Source organism: Delphinapterus leucas, chromosome 4 (genome assembly GCF_059928025.1).
Source record: "Delphinapterus leucas isolate spDelLeu-1000000601 "Yukka" chromosome 4, BTC_Dleu_Yukka2, whole genome shotgun sequence".
NCBI lineage: Eukaryota > Metazoa > Chordata > Mammalia > Artiodactyla > Monodontidae > Delphinapterus > Delphinapterus leucas.
This window is the reverse complement of record NC_143132.1, coordinates 39674508-39699078: the sequence shown is the minus strand read 5'-3', so window position 1 is coordinate 39699078 and position 24571 is coordinate 39674508. Positions and strand designations below refer to the sequence as shown.

At 35.8% G+C, this 24571-nt stretch overlaps 1 pseudogene; it reads left to right on the top strand.

The window, feature by feature from the left end:
- The first annotated feature begins 924 nt into the window (after window positions 1-924).
- Window positions 925-22222, top strand: LOC111175247 (eukaryotic translation initiation factor 3 subunit E pseudogene; annotated as a pseudogene).
- The last annotated feature ends 2349 nt before the right edge of the window (window positions 22223-24571 follow it).

The window sequence follows — 24571 nt, the reverse complement described above, 5'->3', positions numbered from 1 at the left end:
AAACTTGTTCTTTTTTATACCTACTTCCTCTACTTATTGCCCAGGGAGTTTGAAAGAGCATCCTGGGATGCCTGACAGTATAGTTGCAAAATCTGTAGCATTTGAAATGGTCCAACCATTTTTATAGACATCCGGCTTTCAGTTGACACTTTTAAAGGTTTCAACATTATTTGCAATTCCTAGAAATATTTTTAAGAACACAATGAAGGAAACTGAATTACCACTAACCAATAATTCTTCAGTCTAACTTTGTTTAGCTGTTTGTAGTCCCCCATTATCTGACCCCCTAAGAAATATACACATTCTTTTGGCATTTCCTCCATCTTAAAGGCCCAATATAGATTTTTGCAACATACTTCTTCCATAGAAGGTATATTTAAAGTGGTTTGAGTCATAACCATATCAGATTTTTTTGATCACATTTCTATCAGATGTTATTAGTATATGTATTTCAAATAGACATTTCTCTCCAAACAAATCCTGAGATCCCTTATTCTCTACCCTCAGCACTTCAGTTTGGTGCTGAGTCTGTGAAAGCTTATGAATGGCCAAGGAGGACAGCACTGACTCTACTGTAAGTCTCTGGGGCTACTGCCCCAGGGTTTCTTTCTCTTTATGCTCATGGATGGCCAGAGATCTCTTGCAGCAAGGGGAGGGATTCCAATTCCCAGCAAGAGGGCTCTCTTGCTATAATACATTCAAATTACCTTCTCATTTTGGAGAGCCTGAAGAATGCTTTGCTGTTCTGATGTTCTTTGTTCTATCATCCACCAGCATGCATGCACAAATACAGTGATGCCTCTTTCTCTGTGGCCTGCTAGCACACTGCAAAAGAACATGGGTGGACTTCTGGTTTCCAGTTCTGTGTAGAAGAAGATTGGAAGTCACCATTCAGTTCTAACAACAAGTAAAAAGCTGGACAGGATGAAAAACTCAACAACTCATCCTGAGAGAGGAATGCCCACAGGGCAAACTGCTGCCCCCAAGACTGGAGAGACAGTCAGGCAAATACAGGGAGTCTTGGCTTATAGGAGCAGAGACTCGCCAGCAGAAACTGCTGCAGGAACCAGTGCTGGGGTAGAGAAACCTAAACTGTACTTGATACATTTCTGGAGGCTTTGCGTGGACAAATCTGAGAGTTAAAAATTCTAGAGGGACTCAGTCATAGGGGTCCCCCCACATTATTGTGAGATTTACTTCCAGGAGCTTGACCAGATTCTCACAGTAAATGTGTGAGAAAAATCCCCTCAGGCTCCCCACAGGGGGAGGTGGAAAAGGAACTATTATGAAATACCCAAGAGTACAGGTTTCCCTCACTTTTTCAAAGTAAGGGAGTTCATGAAATCTTTCATAAACTGAAATGGTGTAAAGCGAAGAAGCAATTACCTTAGGATACATTTTGCCAGTGGATGCATAAAATAAATCGAGCTAAAGCACAGATGCTCACAGGCACAGTTCAAAGCCTTGGTGGCTTGATGCTGAGTGTAGTTCCTGGGGAAGGGGCTTGGTGGGGCCACCCTTATTGCTCTGGGTGCACGCTGCCTCTATGATGACTCGCTGCAGAACAAACATGCGATGCTAATTTTGTTTTATGCCTTTTTTCATAAATGCCAATATACTCTTCAGATTTCTTTTGGTTAGTGAAAACAGGTACTAAGGTAGGTCTTTCATAAAAGTGAAGTGGTGTAAAGCAGACTTCCAAAAAGCAGGGGATACCTATACTCTGTTTTTTTAATTTTTATTTTATATTGGAGCATAGTGGATTAATAATGTGTTAGTTTCAGGTGTACAGCAAAGTGATTCTGTTATACATATACATGTATCTATTCTTTTTCAAATTCTTTCCCCATTTAATTATTATAGAATGTTGAACGGCGTTCCCTGTGCTATACAGTAGGTCCCTGTTTGCTGTCTATTTTAAATATATCAGTGTGTACATGTCAATCCCAAACTTGCTCTGTTTCTTTTAACAAGGCTTGTCATCAGGAGAAACTAGTTAACCAGACCCTAGACTTCTGGGGTTTTATCAGAGGTTAAATGACATGAGGAAAGGAAATACCCAACGCTAGCCTACTCTAGCCTTCCATGTGGCAGAAGGGTCTGAACTGCCTGGGTTCACTCTTAGATGAAGTTTTTTGAATAAATACTACATGATCCCTGGCTGGTTGAATCTGCAGATTAAGAGCCATGGATACTAAGGGCTGACTATTGGACTTGAGCGTCCTGGAATTTTGGTATCTGTGGCAGGTCCTGGAACCAATCCCCACAGATACCAAGGTATGACTTAACTTGAGTTAACTCAAGCCCACTTTAGCATCTTTTCTCAACTAAGTGGGGAGAAAAAACCTGTGAAGTGCAGTCCAGAGGCATAGGGTCACTGAAAGACTAAGATCTAATCATAGGACTATAAAAAGTTTCCCTCCCTCTTTACTTCACCACCACATCAATAAAGGCTTATTTACAACAGCTCCTTTTACTCAGTATTGCCATTGTTCAGCTCTCAAGAAAAATTTCTAGGCACACTAAAGGAAAAGACACAATTTGAAGCAACAGAACAAGTATCAGAACCAGGCATGGCAGGGATGTTGGAATTATCAGACTAGGAATTAAAAAATCTGTGGTTGATATGCCAAGGGCTCTAATGGATAAAGTAGACAGCCTGCAAGAACAGACAAGCAATGTAAGCAGAGATGGAAATCCTAAGAAAGAATAAAAAAGAAATGCTAGAGATAAAAAATGCTGTAATATGAATGAACCTGAAGGATACATCAATAGAATCCTCAAAAACTAAAAAGGAAAGAGAACAAAGACCAAGAAAAACAGAAAAGAATATCCAAGGACTGTAAGAAAACAAAAGGGTGTGACATACACATATAGTAAACCCCAGAAGGTGGAAAAGAGAGAAAGGAACAGAAGAAATATCTGAAACAATAATGACTGAGAATTTCCCCAGAGTAATGTCAGACACCAAACCACAGTTCCAAGAAGCTCAGAAAACAACAAGCATGATAAAAGCAAAAACAAAAAACAAAGTACACCTTGGGGTAATGTTTTTAAAATACAGAAAATCGAAGATAAAGGAAAAATCCTGGAAGAAGCCAGAGGGGGAAAATCACCATATCTATAGAGGAATAAAGATAAAAATTACATCCAACTTCTCCTTAGAAAGCATTCAAGTAAGAAGAGAGTGGAACAACATATTTCAAGTATTGAGAGGAAAAAAAAAAAAAACGTGAGAATTCTGTATGCTGTAAAATTATCCTTCAAAAGTGAAAGAGAAATAGAAACTTTCTTAGACAAGCAATAATTGAGGAAATTTCTTGCCACTAGACCTGCTTCACAACAAATATTAAAAAAACACAACCTCTTTTAAGAAAAGGAAAATAATGTAGATACTCAGATTTATATAAAGAAAGGGAATAAGTGAAGGTAAAATACTTTTTTTTCTTAGTCTTCATTGTTCTAACAACTTTTTTTTCAAATTAAAAATAGAAAAACGTTTTAATTGTGCTTATGTATGTATCTTATGTATATTTGTTATGTATGCTTATATATAAGTGAAATGAATGATGATAGTAATACAAAGGATAAGGGGAAGGAATTAGGATTATTTTGTTATTTTAAAGTACTCACACTACCCATGAAGTATTAATTGAAAGTGGACTTGGATGTAGTTTACAACACAGGAAATATACCCAACATTTTATAATGACTTTAAATGGAGTATAATCTATAAAAATATGAGTTCACTATGCTGTACAGCAGAAACTCATATTGTAAATCAACTATATTTCAATTTAAAAATGCAAAATTGAAAACAAAGTAAGAAAGTGGTCTTGGAAGTATCACTGATATGCAAAGAAAGGAGACAAAATGGAGTCATATAAAATCTCAATTAAAACCACAAAAGGCACACACAAAAATGTAGAAGATAAAAATAGGCACAAAGAGCAATGACAACAAATAGAAACTGGGTTCAGCTATTTTTCACCTTCTCTTATTTCACTTGCTAAGAAGTTGAATTTTCAGGATAGGGGAAGGGGCATGTCATTCATATATCTTCATGGTGGCTCTTAGTTTTGTCCTATTTTGGTTCAGCCTCCCTCTGTTTACTGCACATGCACTAACTGATATCTTTGCCATCAGTCTTCTCTACTTTGTAGTTAGGCCTCCTACATGCCCCTGAAACTAAAGTTTGCGATTTTGAACTTAGGGTTGTGACTGTCCTTCCAGGAGCATAGACATCTCCCACCTGGTTAATTCAGCTGACCCTCAGTTTCATTTGGCAGAGACATGCAATTCTCCTCCATGCATTTGTCTGGTCTTGACCCAAGTTAACTCATTCCACTACAGTAGGGCTACTCACAGACCTGGTGACTTCCAACGTGGTCCCTCTTCTATAGAACTATGGCAGGACCAAGAGAGTGTCAACCATGTCTCTTACCATGCTGCTCCACCTTCCTTTTTTTTTTTAATTAATTTATTTCATTTATTTATTTTTGGCTGCGCTGGGTCTTTGTTGCTGCATGCTGGCTTTCTCTAGTTGCAGTGAGTGGGGGCTACTCTCCGTTGTGGTGCAAGTGCTTCTCATTGCAGTGGCTTCTCTTGTTGTGGAGCATGGGCTCTAGGCGTGTGAGCTCAGTAGTTGTGGCTCGTGGGCTCTAGAGCACAGGCTCAGTAGTTGTGGCACATGGGCTTAGCTGCTCCGCGGCATGTGGGATCTTCTCAAACCAGGGATCGAACCTGTGTCCCCTGCATTGGCAGGCGGATTCTTAACCACTGCGCCACCAGGGAAGTCCTTGCTCCACCTTCTTGATCAGACTGGGGTACCTCACGTTAGCACAGTTTGCAGAGTGTCCTGTGTCCACCCAAATGATCTCAATAGAGGGAGTGAGTCTCAAGTCCCTGAATTTGGTACTCTCCTCAAATTGTCTAATAGACTTTCCTCACCTCCAGATCAACCACAGAGAGGGAATATTGAGTCACAAGGCAATCTCCTTCTCTCCCCCACCTCCATTTCCTGACCTTTCTTCAAGGTCAGGGTGAAGTATTATTTCACTTATCACATTGTCACCTTTCTTTCCATCTTGACCTCAGGGGAATGTGGCTGCTTTCTCTACTGGAAAACACCTAGTTTAGCCCTTCGTATATTAATAGAAACTAAAGAAATCAAGCTAATCTTTATTTTTCTCTACAGTGTTGGGATTTAAAATCACTGTCTTATTGTAAAATATTATTGGTACTCTGTCATCGTCTCTTTTTCTCTTTACATTGCTTCTCAAACACACTTTAATTTTCTCATCCCCCAGTGACTGATGCCTATAGCCCTGGACCTCAGCTCAGTAGGCATGATGGTTATATATGCAGAAAAGTAAAGGCATAAAGTTCATTAATACTTTTCAAATAATTACCTTTTTTGCCATTTTTATCTATCGTCTCCTTAGAACTTAGATGTATATTTCAACGGCTCATCTAAAAGCTTCTGTTACCAGGAAGTCTGATAATCCGTACGAAGTCTTTTTGCAAAACCTGAATTCCTTATGTCCTCCTGTAACCCTCACACGCTCTTGTAAATCTCATTTAATGGTGTCATTTCTAACTCAGTGCCCTACTCCAGAAACCACAGTCACATTTGACTTTACCATATCCTCCCTCTAACCCTTCCCTCCAATTAAGATGTGACTCAAGTATACTGCCTCCAGAGTTGTCATCCTTAAATCCTTAGGAAAATAACTGAAGTCTCTAAATGTATGCTTCCTTTTTTTTTTTTCCAAACAAAAATACTGTTACATAGATCACAGGTTGTTGAAAGAACTAAGTGAGATGATGTATGATGGATGTAAATTTCTTTGTAAAGGGTAGCATTACTCTTGTTTTTCTCCTCATAAACTTCCACAAGCTTCTACTTTCCTACTGGGTCCTTCTGTGTTACGCTCAAGCTTTTAGCAAAATATTCAGGATTCTTCACCATTTTCCACCATCTTTAACACCTTGAACACTGAGTACTCAAGCCACTCTGAATTTTTTCTCCTTCAGCATCAAGCCTTGCTTTTTCATAATTAAGCGTGCTCTCCACTGTTTATCTCGCTGCTTAAAATACCTTTCTGCCCCAGCTCGCTCTGCAGCTCTGCCATTAACTCTCCCAGTGACCCTGGGAAAATGTCAGAATCTCTCTCTGCCTCAGATTCCTAAATTCAAGGCTAAAGATAAAAATGAAGCTGTTTCTGTTTTGTATATAATTTCATTTGTTTCATTTTTTAAGATTCTACATATAAGTGATCATGTGATATCATGTGATATTTGTCTTTCTCTGTCTGACTTACTATACTTAGCATGGTAATCTCTAGGTCCATCATAGAAAACAAATTTATGGTTATCAAAGGGGAAGGGGGAGGGTAAATGAAGAGCTTGGGACTAACAGATACACACTACAACATAAAAAATAGATAAACAACAAGGTCTTAGTCTACAGTACAGGGAACTCTATTCTATACCTTGTAATAATGTATAGTGGAAAAGGATCTGAAAAAGAATATATATATATATATATATATATATATATATATATACTGAATCACTTTGCTGTATACCTGAAACTAACACAACATTGTAAATCAACTATACCTCAATAAAGAAACAAACAAAAAATGAAACCAAACTCATAAAGATTAAGCAAAATAATACATATTGATATTACAAATTGGCCTATCTTGAGGGGCAAGTAAATGTTACCCACTAACTAAAGATTGTATTATTAATTACTATTTATTATCATCATTATCAGCAGTAGCAGCAGCAACAACTTCCCAGAATGCTCTTACTTAACCTTCAAGAGCTAGTTAAAATATCATCTCATCTGAAAAGACTGCTCCAGGGAAATATATTCATTTATCCTGTTGCACTGTCCTTTCCATCTTGTATTCATTTCTTCCCAGTTTCTCAGCATCTTGAAGGCAGAGACCATGACAGTCATCTTTATAGTTCTAGTGCCTGGTCAGTGACTGCATATAGCAGGTGCTCAATAAACAGTTGCTGAATGAAGGAAAACAAACCAAAAAAATAATAAAACTTATTGTGTTGTTAGCGTGTAACAAATTGTTTTAAGATCTCATATGTATTAAGTCACTCAGTTCTCCAATAGCCCTGTCATTAGCTACTCCTATTATCATCCCCATTGCAGGGGTGAGAAACTGAGAGATGGAAAAATGCATTAATTTGGTCACAGTCAGGACCGGAACAAAAATGACATAGGGTAAGTCCATGAAATGATTGAATCCATTGCAAGATAGGTTTAGGCCAGAAATCCATTTACTGTCTTGCAATAATATATTAGGGATTACGGTCACTTTAATTTCAGTATCAAGTAAGGCTCAGTTTTCAACACCTCACGATAGATCTTGGGTATTCTTCCTCCTCAATATGCAGTTACTTTAAGGCCACAGGTTCTTTCAAGGAGAGATTGGCGAAACATTTATTATACATGCTTTTGGTGGCATGACAGAGTCTTTCCTCAAGAGAATTTATCTCCCTTTGGGTCACCAGGCCCTGTGTGTGAGGTTAGCTCAGATCTGGAAACTGGGCAAGGAATAGTGATTTTTCATTGCAGAAGCTAATAGAAACCTTGGTTTATTTTCTCTTGAGGTTTTTTATTCATATCCAGCTTCACCCTTGCTGGCTGCTCATTTATTTCACTCCTAGACATATCACAGTGTCTTATAATTGTCAAAGAACCCCATAATTTAAGGACCCCTTGTTTATCATATTAGTATTGCTGTGCTTTATAGTAATTATACTGACTTTGCTCCTGATGGCTATGTGCCACCATCTGGTCTTTGCTATTCGGGAACCGTGTCATCTTCATTGACATGAGGGCCCTATCTCTCATGGCATCATCTCCTCCTGCTAATTCTGTCTTACAGAGGACAGCCACAATGAACTTCTCAAAGATACTAGTGTTCTTCTCACTAATGCATGCCTTCTTGGGTACAACAGCTATCACCATTCCAGACCTCAGGCTCCTGCTTACTCTGTATCTTCACCATAACTTTAGCCTAGAAGACACTGAGGCCGAACATTGTCTCCTTTGCAGTTTTTCTACATTTACTATAAAATCCTGTGCTTGAATTTCAGCAAAGGTTACCCCTAGCTGTAGGAAACAAAAGTTTTGAAAAATTTCTATGAAGGCCCTTTGGCTTTCCCAGCATTCCCTGAATTCATAGGTGGATAACTTCAGACTGTCATTCTCTTTCTGCAAGGTTTCCAATATAAACAAAAAAACAAACAAACACACAAACAAATTAAACATTCGGCTTATTCCATGGTCTTTAAAATTGTCATTGTCCCCACATAGTTCAATATTGAATTTACACCATAAGCCAATGTTTTCTCTGTCTCTGCTGCTGGCCATCCCATTCTAAAACAGGTGAAAGTATGAGTGATCGTCATGCTAAAAGCAGAACTTAAGACAAGGACTTATTAAAATGTAGCTTATTTAGAAGGTGATACCCAGAAACAGAAATGAAGAGATGAGGAAAGTGACACAGGAAAGGAAGCTATTTGTTCTCAGTGTTAACAACTGGCACTTAATCCCACTGTGGGCTTCATTCTCTCTAAAGAACTGTGTTGAATGTACTTGTTGAATGAAGAAGCAGAGCCTGGGACCTTGATTACTAATCCCTAGCTCCACTGATGGATGGATTCATCCAAGGGCATTCACTCTCTGAATTTCTGGGCTGCTTTGCTGATACTTCCTGAGTTGCTATAACAGAAAAGTAGAAAAATATGGCTATAGTTTCATATGGGATGTGATAAGTGTGATGAGCTCTGTCTATGAAAAATGCAGCTTAGATTACAGTAGGCTAAGGGGTTGTGTCATAGGACACAAGAAGCAGCATTTCCCTTATATTCATGATCACATTTTTACTTATTATATCCATTTTACAGATGAGAAAATTTAGGTTCAGATTCTGAAATAATTGACCCAAGGTCAACACAAAAAAATAAGTGACAGAATATAATTAAAGCTCACAAGAAATGAAGAAATCTCCAGTCCTACCCCAGATCTACTGAATCTGAATCTGCATTTTAATAGAATCTCTAGATATTATATATGCATATTTAGGTTTGCTAAGCACTGGCTTAAAATTTTTTTCTTAAATGCCTATAGTTATAAATCAAAAGAGAAAGTCATATATAGTATTAAGTAATCCAAAAGGTATACTGTTCTTTTAATTAAACCAAAGAAATTCTCCTAAGTATTTTCTTTTATAAACCTTTAACTAATTAAAATATTTTGCTGGGAGGGACCCAGTGCACTTTTTTTAAAGAAGTTTCTGTGAGTTAGAGTTGGGTTGGGAATTGATATAAAAGGAGTGTTACTGTCATAAGTAGTGTGCCAATCAGAGGTGAAGGCAATGACACACGTGGGTATAACTCAAGGACGACTTACTTGAGAGTGTATTAGTTTTCTATAGCTTCTGTAACAAATTACAAAAACTTAGCTTAAAATAACACAAATTTATTATCCTACAGTTCTGTTCACTTGGCTATTTACTCTGCTCTGTTTCTCTTCTCTGCTCTGGAATAAAGATGTTGTTCAATTGGGCTTTTATCAAGAGGCCCTGGAAGAATTTTCTTCCAAAGTCATTCAAGTTTTTGGAAGAATCCAGTTCTTTGTGATTCTAGGACTGAGGTCCACATTTCCTTGCTGGCTGTCTGCTGGGGGCTGTCATTAGCATCTAGTGGCTCTTAGGTCCTTCTCTGTGGGTCCCTGCATCTCAAAGTCAGAAAGGGCACATCAAATGGGCTCATGCTTGGAATCTCTGATTTTCCCTTCTGTCACATATATCTTGCTTTCCCTTCTGCCACATTTTTTTCTGCCTCCAGTCACAAAAGATTCTCTACCTTTAAGTGCTCATGTGATTATATTGAACATGCCTGGATAATCCATATTATACTCCCTATTTTAAAGTCTGCAACCTTAATTTATATCTACAAACCTTCTTTTACTATGTAGCATAACATATCCATAGGTTCCAATGATTAGGGGATGGATATCTTTGGAGAGCCATTCTGCCTACCACAGAGTTTTGTGCTTCAAAATGTAGTAAGAGGTGGTTTGGGGATAGATTTTAGACAGCTACAAATGAGAGGAATACTTCCATTCTTTCAACAAATATTTACTGAGTAAATACTGCTCTCTAGTATTCTGGGCTAGGATTTTAGCTTTTGAGCAATGGGGTGTTTTCAAAGATTATTAAGTAGAAAAGTGATAGAATAACCAGTATCAGCAAAGCAGCCCAGAAATGCAGAATAAGTGCCCAAACCCCAAGTTCCTGTCATCAGGCTACGGGTTCATACTTGAAGTGGAAGGGAGACTGATGATTTCTTCCTTTTTGTAACTGCAGGTTAGAGGTAGAGAGATAAGTGTTTCCTTTGGGAAGCTGGCCATGGAAAGAAAAAAGGAAGGATGACTTTGAGGAAAGGTACAAATAAATAACTGACAAAACTTTGTGCTTGGCATAAAAGGAATAAAGTTGATGAAGTATTGCAGGATGATTGGGAGAATTTGAGGAATAACAAAATGATCATTACCATATCAATAATTCAAGAAGAAAAAAGCAGTGATTCCAAATCACTGAAGTGCCATGCATGCTTGAATAGAAACACCAGGTGAGACAGCAGCAAACAACAAAAATAAAAACACCAACTTTTTTTAGTGTTCTTGCTTAATTGTTCTCTCCACTTGTTGCAGGCTGTCAAGTCGGACATTGCCTGGCATAATGGTGTGTTCCACAATCTTGACTTACCCACCAGTAAATCTCAAAATAACCCAGTTCTTCAAGTTTCAGTACAAGTCTTGCCTATTTACAGGAAAAGAGTGTCATCACAGACAAAGTGTTTCCAACAAATACATAGGCAGTAATTGGAATAAAGCATGGACCGAAGTATTAAAAATGATGCAAATTGAGAATACATTGGAACCATTTGAAGAGTACAAGTTGAAGTTAAGTCAATCTTACCACTAGGGGAAGGTTGACATTTTTTTTTTTATACATATTCAGATGTTGTCTCCTCTAATACATGAACCAGAAACATTATGAAGAAATAATGGAATAGACACAGAATATGACACATGTGGTGGGCATTTGCTTCAACATCTCTGGATGGGAGATTATTTAAAAAAAAATCAATAAAATCCTTAAGAAGTTATTCATTCATATCCATACCTTGGTGTATATTTTATGGCTTCAGTTCTCCTACTGAAAAATAGTGTTTATTTTTAGGTTAATAGACAAACACAGCAGTGTTGAAGGTCATACTACAATCTAAAACTGTCTCAAATGTTTTTGGTTTGGCTTTACGGAAAATGCATTGTGCCAAACACTTTTTCTCCTTTATTTTTAAACCCTTGTGTATTTTTAAAGAAAATGTAATCCACATGTTTCTTATTCATTTACACTTAACTCATCAAATTCCTCTTGTGTAAGAGTGACTTGCAGACCAAAAGACTTTGGAAAATTATTTGTTTGCCTTTGAAGCTCTTTCTTTTTATTAGGAAAGTAATAGCATGTTCTTTGGTATAGTTCATGTTAGATACTCAGGTATTCAGTTTTTCAAGTATGTAAATAACATAATCTAGAATATTTATATTTGTCCTTATATATTGCTTTCCCTATTCTATTAATATAATGGTAATTTTCACCATTATATCCTTTGTTATACTATTACTATGTTATTATTTACTATTAGTATTGTTGTTATAAACTTCATAATAACATTAGTGGTGTTACAAGAATATCTATATATTTGCAACATCTTCATTTACAAAGTGGTTTTATCTTACTCATCTTTCCTTAAAGACTTGTATGGAAAGAGAATTCCAGGCTTTGTAGCATACTCACCTATTTCATTTCCTCATAGAATGTCAGACAGAGAGAATTTGCCAACTGCTTTACATCCTCCAAAAATCTTATTTTCAGTTCATCTGTTTTATTTCTACTTTCGTGACTAAGTGTGCTATTCATCTCTCATAGCTATTTTTAACCTCTCTTCAAATCCTTGTACAATTGTCTGACTTTATAACCTGAATTAAAAGTCATTTCATTGTTGAGCTGAATGATTCTGTCCTACTGGTTCCATTTATGTATTCTTTATACTTATGGATAATACATTGTTCTAGTTTGCTTATCCTCTGAATTATAGCCTGTCACAGGTCTTTAAGTATTCTCAAATAATCTTGTGGATGTATACTCTGAAACTCAAGAGCACCCCAAGCACCTTTAAAAGTAGGGTCTATGTCTTTTTATTTCTTTCATGTCTTCTTATCATGCTTAGTTCTGATTGCTACAAATTTTAATCTTAGTAAATATGACTGGTGGGTTGCTAATTTTTAAAGTATTATGTGGCATGTGCTACTTGCTTTCTGCATGAAAATAATATAGTAAAATGCCAGATAAAAGTGGATTCTGACTTGGTCTCTTTAAAATTAGTTTGCATGCTTGTAATCTATTGTAAGGATTGGTCCTTTAACTATTTTCTTAAATTTAAACTAGGGTCTTGAAAACACAGTGCACATGAAAAGAACAAGTAGTGAACAAGACCTTAATCAAAATTGCCAGTTCATTTGCAAAACAGATACTGATGGCCCACAACCAACAGGGCCTTGCTTAGGCTTTGTGCTAGATTTTGGCAATGAAGAGAGGAAAGACAACCTCTTCTCTCAGACAACTGACCATTTTGGGAGTCACAAATGTAGACAATTTCAACACTGTGTGCAGAGTGATAGGACAAAGGTCAAAGAGTAGAGGCAGGCATCTCAGTCTAGTTTCATAAAAATGATTTTGGAGCGATCTCAAAGTTAAGCAGGGTGTACAAGCTAAGCATTATAACAGGCAACATGAAAGCCTCAATTTAAGAGACATTTACATAGCACTTACTTGTGTGGGTTACTGTTCCAAGCTCCTTACAAATATGAGCTCATTCAATCCTCATCACTATCCCATGGATAAGCACTGTTACTAACCTAATTTTACAAGTGAGAAAACTGAAGTAACTACAAGTTAAGTGAATTGCCCAATGTCAACAGCAGGCACAGCCAGGACTTAAATATAGGTATTGTGGGCCTCCATAGTCTCTACAGGAGACTTTTAATAGGGAATTTACATACTCATGGAGAGCAGCACACAATCAAGGAAGAGCAAGTGGGTTGGCATTTCCTGAGGGCACGTTATAACTGGGACAATGTCAAGAGATGAAGGAAGCTAAAGAAGTGAATGAGAACGATGTTACACTGAAAAACCAGGGTTTTATCTTAACCGAATCATTGTAATCATTGGGATAACAGGATTTTGTCTCAATACTAGAATGAAGATTCTCTAACATCATGGATTATGGGATACAAGATGGCTGGGTTGGAGGTAGAAAGACCTGGTAAGGGGTACCTGCAATAGCACAAGTGAGAGAAACAGTGGAAATATGGTTGGAGGGAAGCTGAAGCTCACATGAGTTATTCTAGGAGAGGGCATGTGAGGGCTTAAGCTGTTGATGTTGGAAAAGGAGAGAAAGTTGTGTCTGGAGTGATTCCTCTGAGTTTCTGATTAAGGCAACAGTGTAGACAGTGGTGACTACTGGGATAAAGAAGAAAACAAGAGAATTGAACATTAGAAAATGCTTATGATACCGTGTAAAGAGAAAAAGAAAGTAGAGCTCAAAATTGTATATTCTGTATTGTCCTTTAAAAAATACATGTGTAGGGCTTCCCTGGTGGTGCAGTGGTTGGGAGTCCGCCTGCCGATGCAGAGGACACGGGTTCGTGCCCCGGTCTGGGAGGATCCCACATGCCATGGAGCGGCTGGGCCCGTGAGCCATGGCCGCTGAGCCTGCGCGTCCGGAGCCTGTGCTCCGCAGCAGGAGAGGCCACGATAGTGAGAGGCCCGTGCACCGCGATGAAGAGTGGCCCCCGCTTTCCGCAACTGGGGAAAGCCCTTGCACAGAAACGAAGACCCAACACAGCCAAAAATAAATAAATAAAAATAAAGGAATTCCCTTAAAAATTTTTAAAAAATAAAAATAAAAAATAAAAAAAATAAAAAATACATGTGTAATATGCACGGAAAAGCTCTGGTGAAAACAAGAACAACTATTCATTGTAAATGGTAGAATTTCTCAGAACTTTTCATTTTTCCCTGTATCTTCTAAATTTTCTGCAATGAACATGAATTAGTTATTTTTCCATTAAACTAAAATTAAATGTTACTGGAAGGATTTAGACAGTGATCTTATTTAAAGTTAACTTCTATGATCTTTCAGGAAAGCAAATAAAGTACTTAGCCAAAGTAGATGATTTATTAACTTTGGATCAGGAATTCCCCTCTTAGGAAGCTAAAGTAATACGTAGGTTCTCACGTGTTTATTTATAAATATACTTATTGTCATGCAGAAAAATTAGCGTTAGCAATCTGGGTTGTTGAAAACAATTATAGCACAAGTGCACAAGTGTGTGAATGCATATTATACATTCATTAGAACAGTTACTTATAAAAATACTTAATCATCAGGGAAAATACTTCTGATATATGAAAACAGCAGGGTATGAGTTCTTTGATGCTATTTGCATAGGATATCTCTGAGTGAAATATGATACTGATTTTCTTTGACTTGCATTTTTTAAGATCTGTAAAATATACCTACGTATTTACTTATAAAATATAATAAAACATAAAAATAAAGACATTTAGTTCGAAGTGTGAGCAGTATCACTGCTGTTTAATCATTTCAAATGGGCTTATGTTGGATTGTAAGTACACAGCCAAGGAGGAGTGGAAAAGTCACCTGGACTATGAGACTGGCTGTGTCAGGGGAAACAATTGGTCAAAATCATGATTATAGATGAGAATAAGCATGAAGGACCAATGATTACATTAAAAAGGATGTTTCTCCAGAGTATTTGAATATAATAAGAGGGATCATAGCTTTAAACTTAAAGAAGCACTAAATTTTGGAATTTCAGATACTAAGAAGATAAAAGGATATTTGTTGAGATATTATCATATTCTTAAGATTTCTGTAAAACAATGTTCAGGGCCTACACATAAATAGTGGACTTATTTGTGTTTTAGGCAAGTACTGCTTGTGTTATTATGTTTGGATATTTGGATACATTGACCAACATTCAGATATGGTAGTGCTATGACTTGACTTTCATGGAAAATGTGAATCTTAAGGCAGCCATGTTTTTCCTTTGTCCCATGAAAAGTAATAGAATCTTTAGAAAATTAATTCATCTTCATTTATCCTTTATCAGTTTTTGAAGAAACCATAAATATTTTAGATTCATTTGACAGAGCTAAAAATCCTAGGGTGTTAAAATAATTGAAATGATGGTATCCACATGTAAATATCTTTAACTGCATGTTACTGGAACTTTTATGCTAATCTTTATATTAATTATTTATTGATATTTATTGAATGACTACTATGTGCAAGTGCTTTAAATGCATTATCTCATTTAATTTTCAGAAGAGATAAAACTTAGAGATAGATCAGAAACTGACTGGGAGCATTTAAATTGATTTTGTTATGTGACCACCAGGCTAGTAAGCAACAGATTCATTAGAGAATTAGGTAGTATAATCTACATTTGATAGGTGTTGGTATCAAGGCTGTGGCCCAAAGTCACATTACTGGAGCACAGTGTTGGAATCAAGATTCAAACAAAATTTTGTTGGAGCCTCTATGGCCACAATGTTTCCAGCATTTCTAGAAAATAGTATACCACTTACCATCCTTTAAAAACACTCTTGAGAATTTGCCATCTTAATGACTGATCTTTTCTTTTATAGGTACCTGTTAAATATTTCTCATAGTGCTTCCATACATTTTTTGTGGTCATATTTTTCATATACAGCTGTTGATAATTTATTTTATAAGGAGATAATTGATATACAACATGATATTAGTTTCAGGCATATAGCATAATGATTTGATATTTGTATATATTGAGAAATAATCACTACAGTAAATCTAGGAAGGATCTGTTACCATACACAGCTTCATAATTTCTTTCTTGTGATGAGAACTTTTAAGATCTACTCTCTTAACTTTCAAATATGCAAGACAGTATTATTAACTATAGTCACCATGATGTACATTACATCCCTATGACTTATTTATTTCATAAGTGGAAGTTTGTACCTTTTGACTCCTTTCATCCATTTGCAACCACCAATCTGCTGTTCTCTGTATCTACGAGCTTCTTTTTTATTTTTGATTCCACATATAAGTGAGACCATACAGTATTTGTCATTTTTTGTCTGACTTATTTCACTTAGTATAATATGCTCAGGGTGCACCTATATTGTCACAAATGGAAAGATTTTATTCTTTTTTTTTTGCTGAATAATAGTACAGTTTATACAAATATACACCACATCTTCTTTATCCTTTCATTCACTGATGGACAATTAGGTTGTTTCTGTATCTTGGTTATTGTACTTAATGCTGCAATGAACATGGGGATGCATATATCTTTTTGAGTTAGTGTTTCTGCTTTCTTTGGGTAAATACCCAGAAGTGGAATTGCTGGATCATATGGTAGTTCTATTTTTAATTTTTTGAGGAACTTACATACTCTATAGTGGCTGCACCAATTTACATTCCCACAAGCAGTGTACAAGGGTTCCTTTTTCTCCACATCCTCGCTAGCATTTTTTATCTTTTGTCTTTTGGATAATACTGTTCTAACAGGTGTGAAGTGATATTGTGGTCTCAATTTGCATTTCCCTGATGATTAATGACACTGAGCACATTTTCATGTACATGTAGGCCATCTATATGTCTTCTGTGGACAAATGTCTATTCAGGCCCTGTGCCCATTTTTAAATTGAATTGTTTTTGCTAATGAGTTGTATGAGTTCTTTATATATTTTTGATATTAACCCCTCATTAGATATATGATTTGAAAATATTTTCTTCCATTTAGGAGGTTGTCTTTTCATTTTGTTGATGATTTCCTTTGCAGTATAGAAGCTTTTTAGTTTAATGTAGTCCCACTTTTGTTGTTGCTTTTGTTGCCCTTGCTTTTGGTTTCAAATCCAAAAAAAAAAAAAAAAAAAAATCACAAAAACTATGCCAAGGAAATTACCTCCTATGTTTTCTTCTAGGACTTTTCTGGTTTCAGGTCTCACATTCAAGTCTTTAATCCATTTGAGTTAATTTTTGTGTATGGTGTAACACAGTGGTCCAGTTTCATTCTGTTGCATGTTGCTGTCCAGTTTTTCCAACACCATTTATTGATGAGACTGTCCTTTCCCCATTATATATTCATGGTTCCTTTGTCATAAATTAATTGACCATATACATTGAGTTTATTTGGGAACTACCTAATTGTTCTATTGATCTATGTCTCTTTTTTTAGGCCAGTTCCATATTGTTTCGATGACTATAGCTTTGCACTATAGTTTGAAGTGAGGGAGTGTGACGCCTCCAGCTTTGTTCTTCTTTCTCAAGATTGCTTTGTCTACTTGGGGTCTTTCGTGGCTCCACACAGGTTTTAGGATCTTTTTTTTCTGTGAAAAAATGCCATTGGAATTTTGATAGGGATTTCACTGAGTCTGTATATTGCTTTGTGTAGTATGCACATTTTAACAACATTAATTCTTCCAGTACATGAGCATGGAATATCTTTCCATTTATTTGTGTCTTCTCTAATTTCTTTAATCTGTGTCTTATAGTTTTCAGAATACAGGTTTTTCACCTTGGTTAAATTGATCCCTGAGTATTTTATTCTTTTTTTTAATTTTAATTTAATTTTTTTTATTTTATTCTTTTTGATGCAAATGGAATTGTTTTCTTAATTTCTCTTTCTGAGAGTTTGTTGTTAGTGCATAGAAATACAGCAGATTTTTTATATTGATTTTGTATCCTACAACTTTACTGAATTCATTTATTAGTTTTAACAGTTTTTTGGTAGAGACTTTAGAGTTTTCTACATATAATATTATGTCATCTTCAAAGACTGACAGTTTTACTTCTTCCTTTCCAATTTAGATGCCTTTATTTTTCTTGCCTACTTGTTCTGGCTAGGACTTCCAAAACTATTTTAAGTAGTATTTATCTGTTAAATATTTCTTATAGTGCTTATGTTTATTCCTTTTGTAGTCATACCTTTTATATATAGCTATTGACAATTTAATTTTTACAGTATGGAACTTTCCATATTTTCTATATATCTCTGTAGTGTCATGATTTAACTTAATCATTTTGGGTTAAGGAGAAAGAGTTTTCTTCTGGAATTAAAAAATATTTCTTTTTTTTCCCCACAGCCCTTCCTCTTTTCTTTTCTCCATATTTTTCTACCTCTTCCTTCCTTCTTTCCAATCTTTTTAAAAAATTTAACTATTGTATTTAAACCTTGCAGTATTGGGAGAGGGGAGATTTGATATGGGGGTAGGTGTGATTTTTCATTCTATGTGATTTTTTATCTTACCAAGGACAGAAATATAATGGGAGAATTTTTTTCTTCAATGATTTTAAGAAAATATTGAATATTTATATTGGAACTCATTATTCTTCAGTTTTACTTGTTCTTATGAAGCAAGAATTGTTTTCTCTATTTTTCAGATAAGTCAGCTGAATCTCAGAGAGATTAAGTGATGCATCCAAAGCCATTCAGCAAGGAAATTTTCTGAATGTGGGTTTGAACCCAGATCTGCCTGGTGTCAATGCTCATGATCTTTTTTATTCATATGCTCTCTTACTTTATTTTAAACATAGGATTATTAGACTTCAGAGATGAAAGAGCATTTGAGATTACTCATTCCAACAACTTCAATTCATGTTTTAGGGAACTGTAGCCTAGAGGAGTTAGACCACTTAGTTAAGGTCATGTAACCATAAAGTTATTGGGTTGGGCATAAAGTTCATTTGTTTTTTTCCGTAAGATGGCTCTAGTAGCGCTTAGTTGTCTAACTTCATTAGAAAAAATTTTGTTAGATTATATTGTGACAGCTTTCATATCAGTGTGCATTTAAAAAAAACATCAAAATTGGTGAATTTTTGTGTAGCCATTTTAATACTGAAGATGGAAGGAAAAAGCAACACTTCAGCATATTATGCTTTATTATTTCAAGAAAGGTAAGAATGCAACTGAAATGCAAAAAAAGGATTTATGCAGTGTATGGTGAAGGTGCTGTTACTGATTGAACATGTCAAAAGTGGTTTGTGAAGTTTTGTACTGGAGATATCTCACTGGACATGCTCCACAGTCAGGTAGACCAGTTGAAGTTTGATAGTGATAAAATCGAGACAATAACTGAGAGCAATCAACCTTATACACGTGGGAGATAGCCGAAATACTCAAAATATCCAAATCAAGAGCTGAAAATCATTTGCACCAGCTTCATTATGTTAATCACTTTGATGTTTGGGTTCCACATAAGTTAAGCAAAATAACTCTTGACTATATTTCCGCATACGATTCTCTACTTACACGTAAGGAAAACATTCTGTTTTTAAAACAAATTGTGACGGGTGATGAGAAGTGGATAGTGCACAATAATGCGGAACGGAAGAAATTGTAGGGCCATGAGGTGAACCACCACCAACCACACCAAAGGCCGTCTTCATCCAAAGAAAGTGATGTTGTGTATATTGTGGGGTTGGAAGGGAGTCCTCTATTATGAGCTCCTTCTGGAAAGCCAAACGATTAATTCCAGCAAGTACTGCTCCCAGTTAGACTGACTGAAAGCAGCACTCAACAAAACACGTCCGGAAGTAGTCAAAAGAAAATGCATAATCTTCCATCAGGATAGCACAAGACTACATGTTTCTTTGAAGACCAGGCAAAAACTGTCACAGTTTGGCTGGGAAGTTCTGATTCATCTGCTGTATTCACCAGATATTGCACTTTCAGATTTCCACTGATTTTGGTCTTTACAAAATTCTCTTAATGGAAAAATTCAATTCCCTGGATGACTATAAAAGGCACCTGGAACAGTTCTTTACTCAAAAAAATAAAAAAGTTTTCAGGAGATGGAATTATGAAGTTGCCTGGAAAATAGCAGAAGGTAGTGGAACAAAAGGGTGAATAAGTTGTTCAATAAAGTTCTTGGTTAAAATGAAAAATGTGTCTTATTTTTAACTTAAAATCTGAAGGAACTTTTTGGCCAACCCAATACTATAGCACCAGCATTAATTGTGGTTGCTCTTTTCCCATATTTCAGGAACTAACAAATTGTCCTAAATTCCTTGGTTTACTGGGTTTAAATTTAAAAAATAGACTCCTACACTTTACTTTTCCTTGGCAAGAAGGTGGAGTAGGACTTGACTACTCACATTGCACACTTTTTGGATCGGCATCTAGTCTTTTCATTGCTTGAGTTTCTCTCTGTAAAGGAGATATATAATGAAAAACAATTATTACAATGGAAATTGGATCTTAGTGATAACAACATGGTAGTCTTTGCTATGTATGTATACCAAAACCTTTGTTCTGATGATATTCCTCATGCTTTGAGAGAAAAAAAGAACCACTGTTGCTGCACAACTGAAACAGCTTCAGGCAGAAACAGAACCAATTGTGAAGACGTTTGAAGATCCAGAAACTACAAAGCAAATGCAGTCAAACAGGGATGGTCAGATGCGATTTGACTACCTGGCAGACAAGCATGGTTTTAGGCAGGAATATTTAGAGACACTCTTGGTATGCAAAATTCCTATATAAATGTGGAAATTACTCTTGAGCTGCAGAACATCTTTACTTCTTTAGAGTGTTGGTTCCAGCAATGGATAGAAATGCTTTGAGTTCACTCTGGGGAAAACTGGCTTCTGAAATCTTAATGCAGAATTGGGATGCAGCCATGGAAGACCTTACATGGCTAAAAGAGACCATAGATAAAATTCTGTGAGTTCTCCACTTCAGTCTCTTCAGCAGCAAACATGGCTCATTCATTAGTCTCTGTTTGTTTTCTTCAATAACCCCGAGGGCGTGATAACATTATCGATCTCTTCCTTTACCATCCGCAGTATCTTAATGCAATTCAGACGATGTGTCCACATATTCTCCACTGTTTGACCACAGCAGTCATAACAAAGAAAGATGTTTGAAGCCGCCACAGGTGCTAAAATATCTGGTCCAAGTTATTCAACAGGAGTCTTACACATGTAAAGATCCAATTAGAGTTTGTTGAATGCTTATATGTTAACTTTCACTTTGATGGGGCTCAGAAAAAGCTGAGGGAATGTGAATCAGTGCCAGTGAATGATTTTTTCTTGGTGGCTTGTCTTGAGGACTTCATTAAAAATGTCTGTCTCTTCATATTTAAGACTTTTTGTCCATCCATCAGTGTATCAGCATTAACATGTTGGCAGATAAACTGAATATGTCTCCAGAAGAAGCTGAAAGGTAGGTTGTAAATTTGATTAGAAATACAAGACTGGATGCCAAGATTGATTCTAAATTATGTCATGTGCTTATGGGTAACAATGCAGTTTCACCCTATCAGCAAGTGATTGAAAAGACCAAAATCTTTTCATTTAAAAGCCAGGTGTTGGCCATGAATATTGAGAAGAAAATCAGAATAGTAGGTCAGAGGTTCCTAACTGTGTAACTCAGGACTCTGGCTTCTACTGAAGAACTATACAGAAAAAATGAAAAATCTATAAAAGAAAGGTGAAATAAAACCATTTTACAAAGATGAAACATTATAGAAACAATTAACATGTTAAATATAAATTTTGGAGACTTTGAATAAAATTGGCTGTGCTTCATTAAAAAATAAAATAAAAAATAATAAAATAATAAAATAAAACATAGACTCCTGAAGTAGGGAGATGAATCAGAAAAAGATGTACCATTTGGACAAATGATGATTTTGTGTAATTAAAACTGCACCCCTGCCTCAATGTCAGGTATCTGGGTGCAAGGATTGGAGGTGGACTTTTAACTCCCCCTACCCACTTCAGCTGGATACCCTTGATCTATATGCCAATTCATGACCATTTGTAGTCACTCTTCAAAAAGAGACTTCAAAAACCTTTCTTTTGTCTCTTCTTACACAGCATCTCCTTTAACTTTGTCACATGGTGTTGCTTTGCTCCTCTAGTCTCCATTTGGGGTGTATTGTTGATATGTTACTATAACATATCAACAAGCACTGATTGTTGCTTTAGTTATTGCTCTTAGGAGTGTCTTGGTCTTATGCCAGTATCAACAGTGCTTTCATCTTTAGGGCTCTGAGCAGGCACTCTGTTATACAGTCATATGGACTGCAGACTCCATTGTAATAAATCTGTTCTCAATATACCCTTTAAGTTTATATTCAATTACCCTTTCACTCATAAGATTTTAACATTAGGCTAAAATTGAACATCTTGTTCTACTAATTATAAACAATAAAATTTTTTACATTCTGTAACTAACTTTAATTCAGAAGTAAAATTAGCAACTTATGGACCTCTAAACTAGTAGTTCTCAAAGTATGCTTCCTGATTCAGAAGTATTAACATCACCTCGTCGCTTGTTAGAAATAAAAATCCTTGGGCCCACTCAGGAGTCACTACTGAGTGATTCTGATGTGCACTAAAGTTTGAGAGCAACAGATCTAAACCATTATGCTTTACTTGCTTTACTCCTAAAATATTTTGTATTACAACCACACGTGATGACCCATTCATTTCCAATTATGCTACTAAATTTGCCTATGTTTCTCTTTCCCAAATAGCATGTGTAACTTAGGGAAACTTGAAAGCATGCTGGAAAAAAAAGTGGTATGATGGAGATCATACCAAATGCCCTTATTGGCTTCACAGTAAACACTGTTTGCCAATTTTATAGAAGAAAATACTGCAACATCTTTTTGTATATTTCTTACATGTATTTCTTAAGTTTTACTTCATTGTTCCTAACATCAGAGAAAAAAATATATCAGAGGTTTTAGAATATAGGTTCAGTACTCAGTTATCATATTTGTTCATTGCATTGTGGTTTATTTTAAAACTAGACACTGTAAATGAAGTTTCTTGGGTTAAATGTGCTAATTAAAGAAAGGGTCATTAATTTATTTTTAGTCACAATTCTCCAAATAGGAAAGTAGTCACAACTCTCCAAATAGGTGTAGTTGAAACTGAACAACAGATTGATACTAAAATCAGTTTTACATTAGTTTACAAAAATATATGTATATTGTTCTAAAAAGTTTTAGACTAAGTTGCTTTCATTTTCAAATCTCTAATTGTGCTAGTTTTGGGTATCTTGACCACTGAGCTATTAAACATAAAAAAATTTGCACCATTCCAACATAATTAGATAGCTGATTATAATAATACAATCACAGCTGCTGAAGCCCAGCACAACTTAAACACTGTCATTTTTTAGTTTCTTAATAAAGAGTACATATCTATGAGGTCATCATAAATTAGTTCCTTGCCATTTGTATCGCTGAATTTTATTTTTATATTTCAAGACTGAATCTACTTTTGCAACAAAAGAAATAGTATATATTCTTTTAGTTAACTACTTGGAAAACAAAGTTATTTCTGTCTTGAATATACAACATTTTCTTTCTTTCTAGTAATCACAACATTCGTTTTATGATACTTAGATTTTTTTTGGTGGAGTGTTGTTACTCCAGCATCAAAACAGGTTTATGGTGTCTCTGCAACTGAAATATCAACTAGAGACAAAGTCAGATTGTGTGAAATTTCCCTACACTTTCTTGGGTAATTCTCAAATTCTATGGAGTACTTCACATTGTAACAACAGATGTGTACTGTCCATTAGGTACTGCTGTCCCATTTTGTCTAATTGGGCTCAATATTGTAGCTGTCAGATATGCTTCCTCTTATTGTTATCTGATACCATCTACAAGAAGTATCATTCATCATTTCTACATGATAACATAAAATGTGTGTCTTTTCAATACTGGTTCTTTTGAACAAACTAGTTGTTTCTTCTGTATAATGTCTTCCAGCTCTGCTGTCCTGTGGGAAACATAAATCTATTTTCTTTGTGTGAGAGGTTTCCTCTAAGACGTAGAGTATTGCCTAAGAATAGTTCCAGCATGTAGTGGATTATTCAGAAGTTGAAATTTTATATATTTTGTTGAAAGGATAATATATATTTATTATAAAGGCAAAAATTCACACAAGCCCAAAGAAGCTCGTGCACATAACACACATACACACAAGACTACTGCTGCTGGTTTGAGTACATGAGACCTAAGGCAATCTGAAATAATGGTTTTAGTTTAGTCATCTGATCTAATGACAGATGCTCACTTGCCTTGTTAATCACTATGATCTGTAAACTCCTCAAGGAAAATTCCTATTTGCTATTCTTGGGGTAGACATGGAAAATTACGAAGGTTTAAAAAGAAACAGGCTACTGGGGTTTAGGGTTCCATCTAAATGAGGCAAATTCCAGATAATTTTTGATTTTATGTTAATAAGAAAAATCTATTATTAAGGCTCTTTGCAGTTTTTACAATGTTTTTATTTTTTGCAGAGTATCTTATATCTTTTGATAGTCACCACAAAGTTATGAGTCAAAGAAAGTTGTGATGGTCTCCATGAG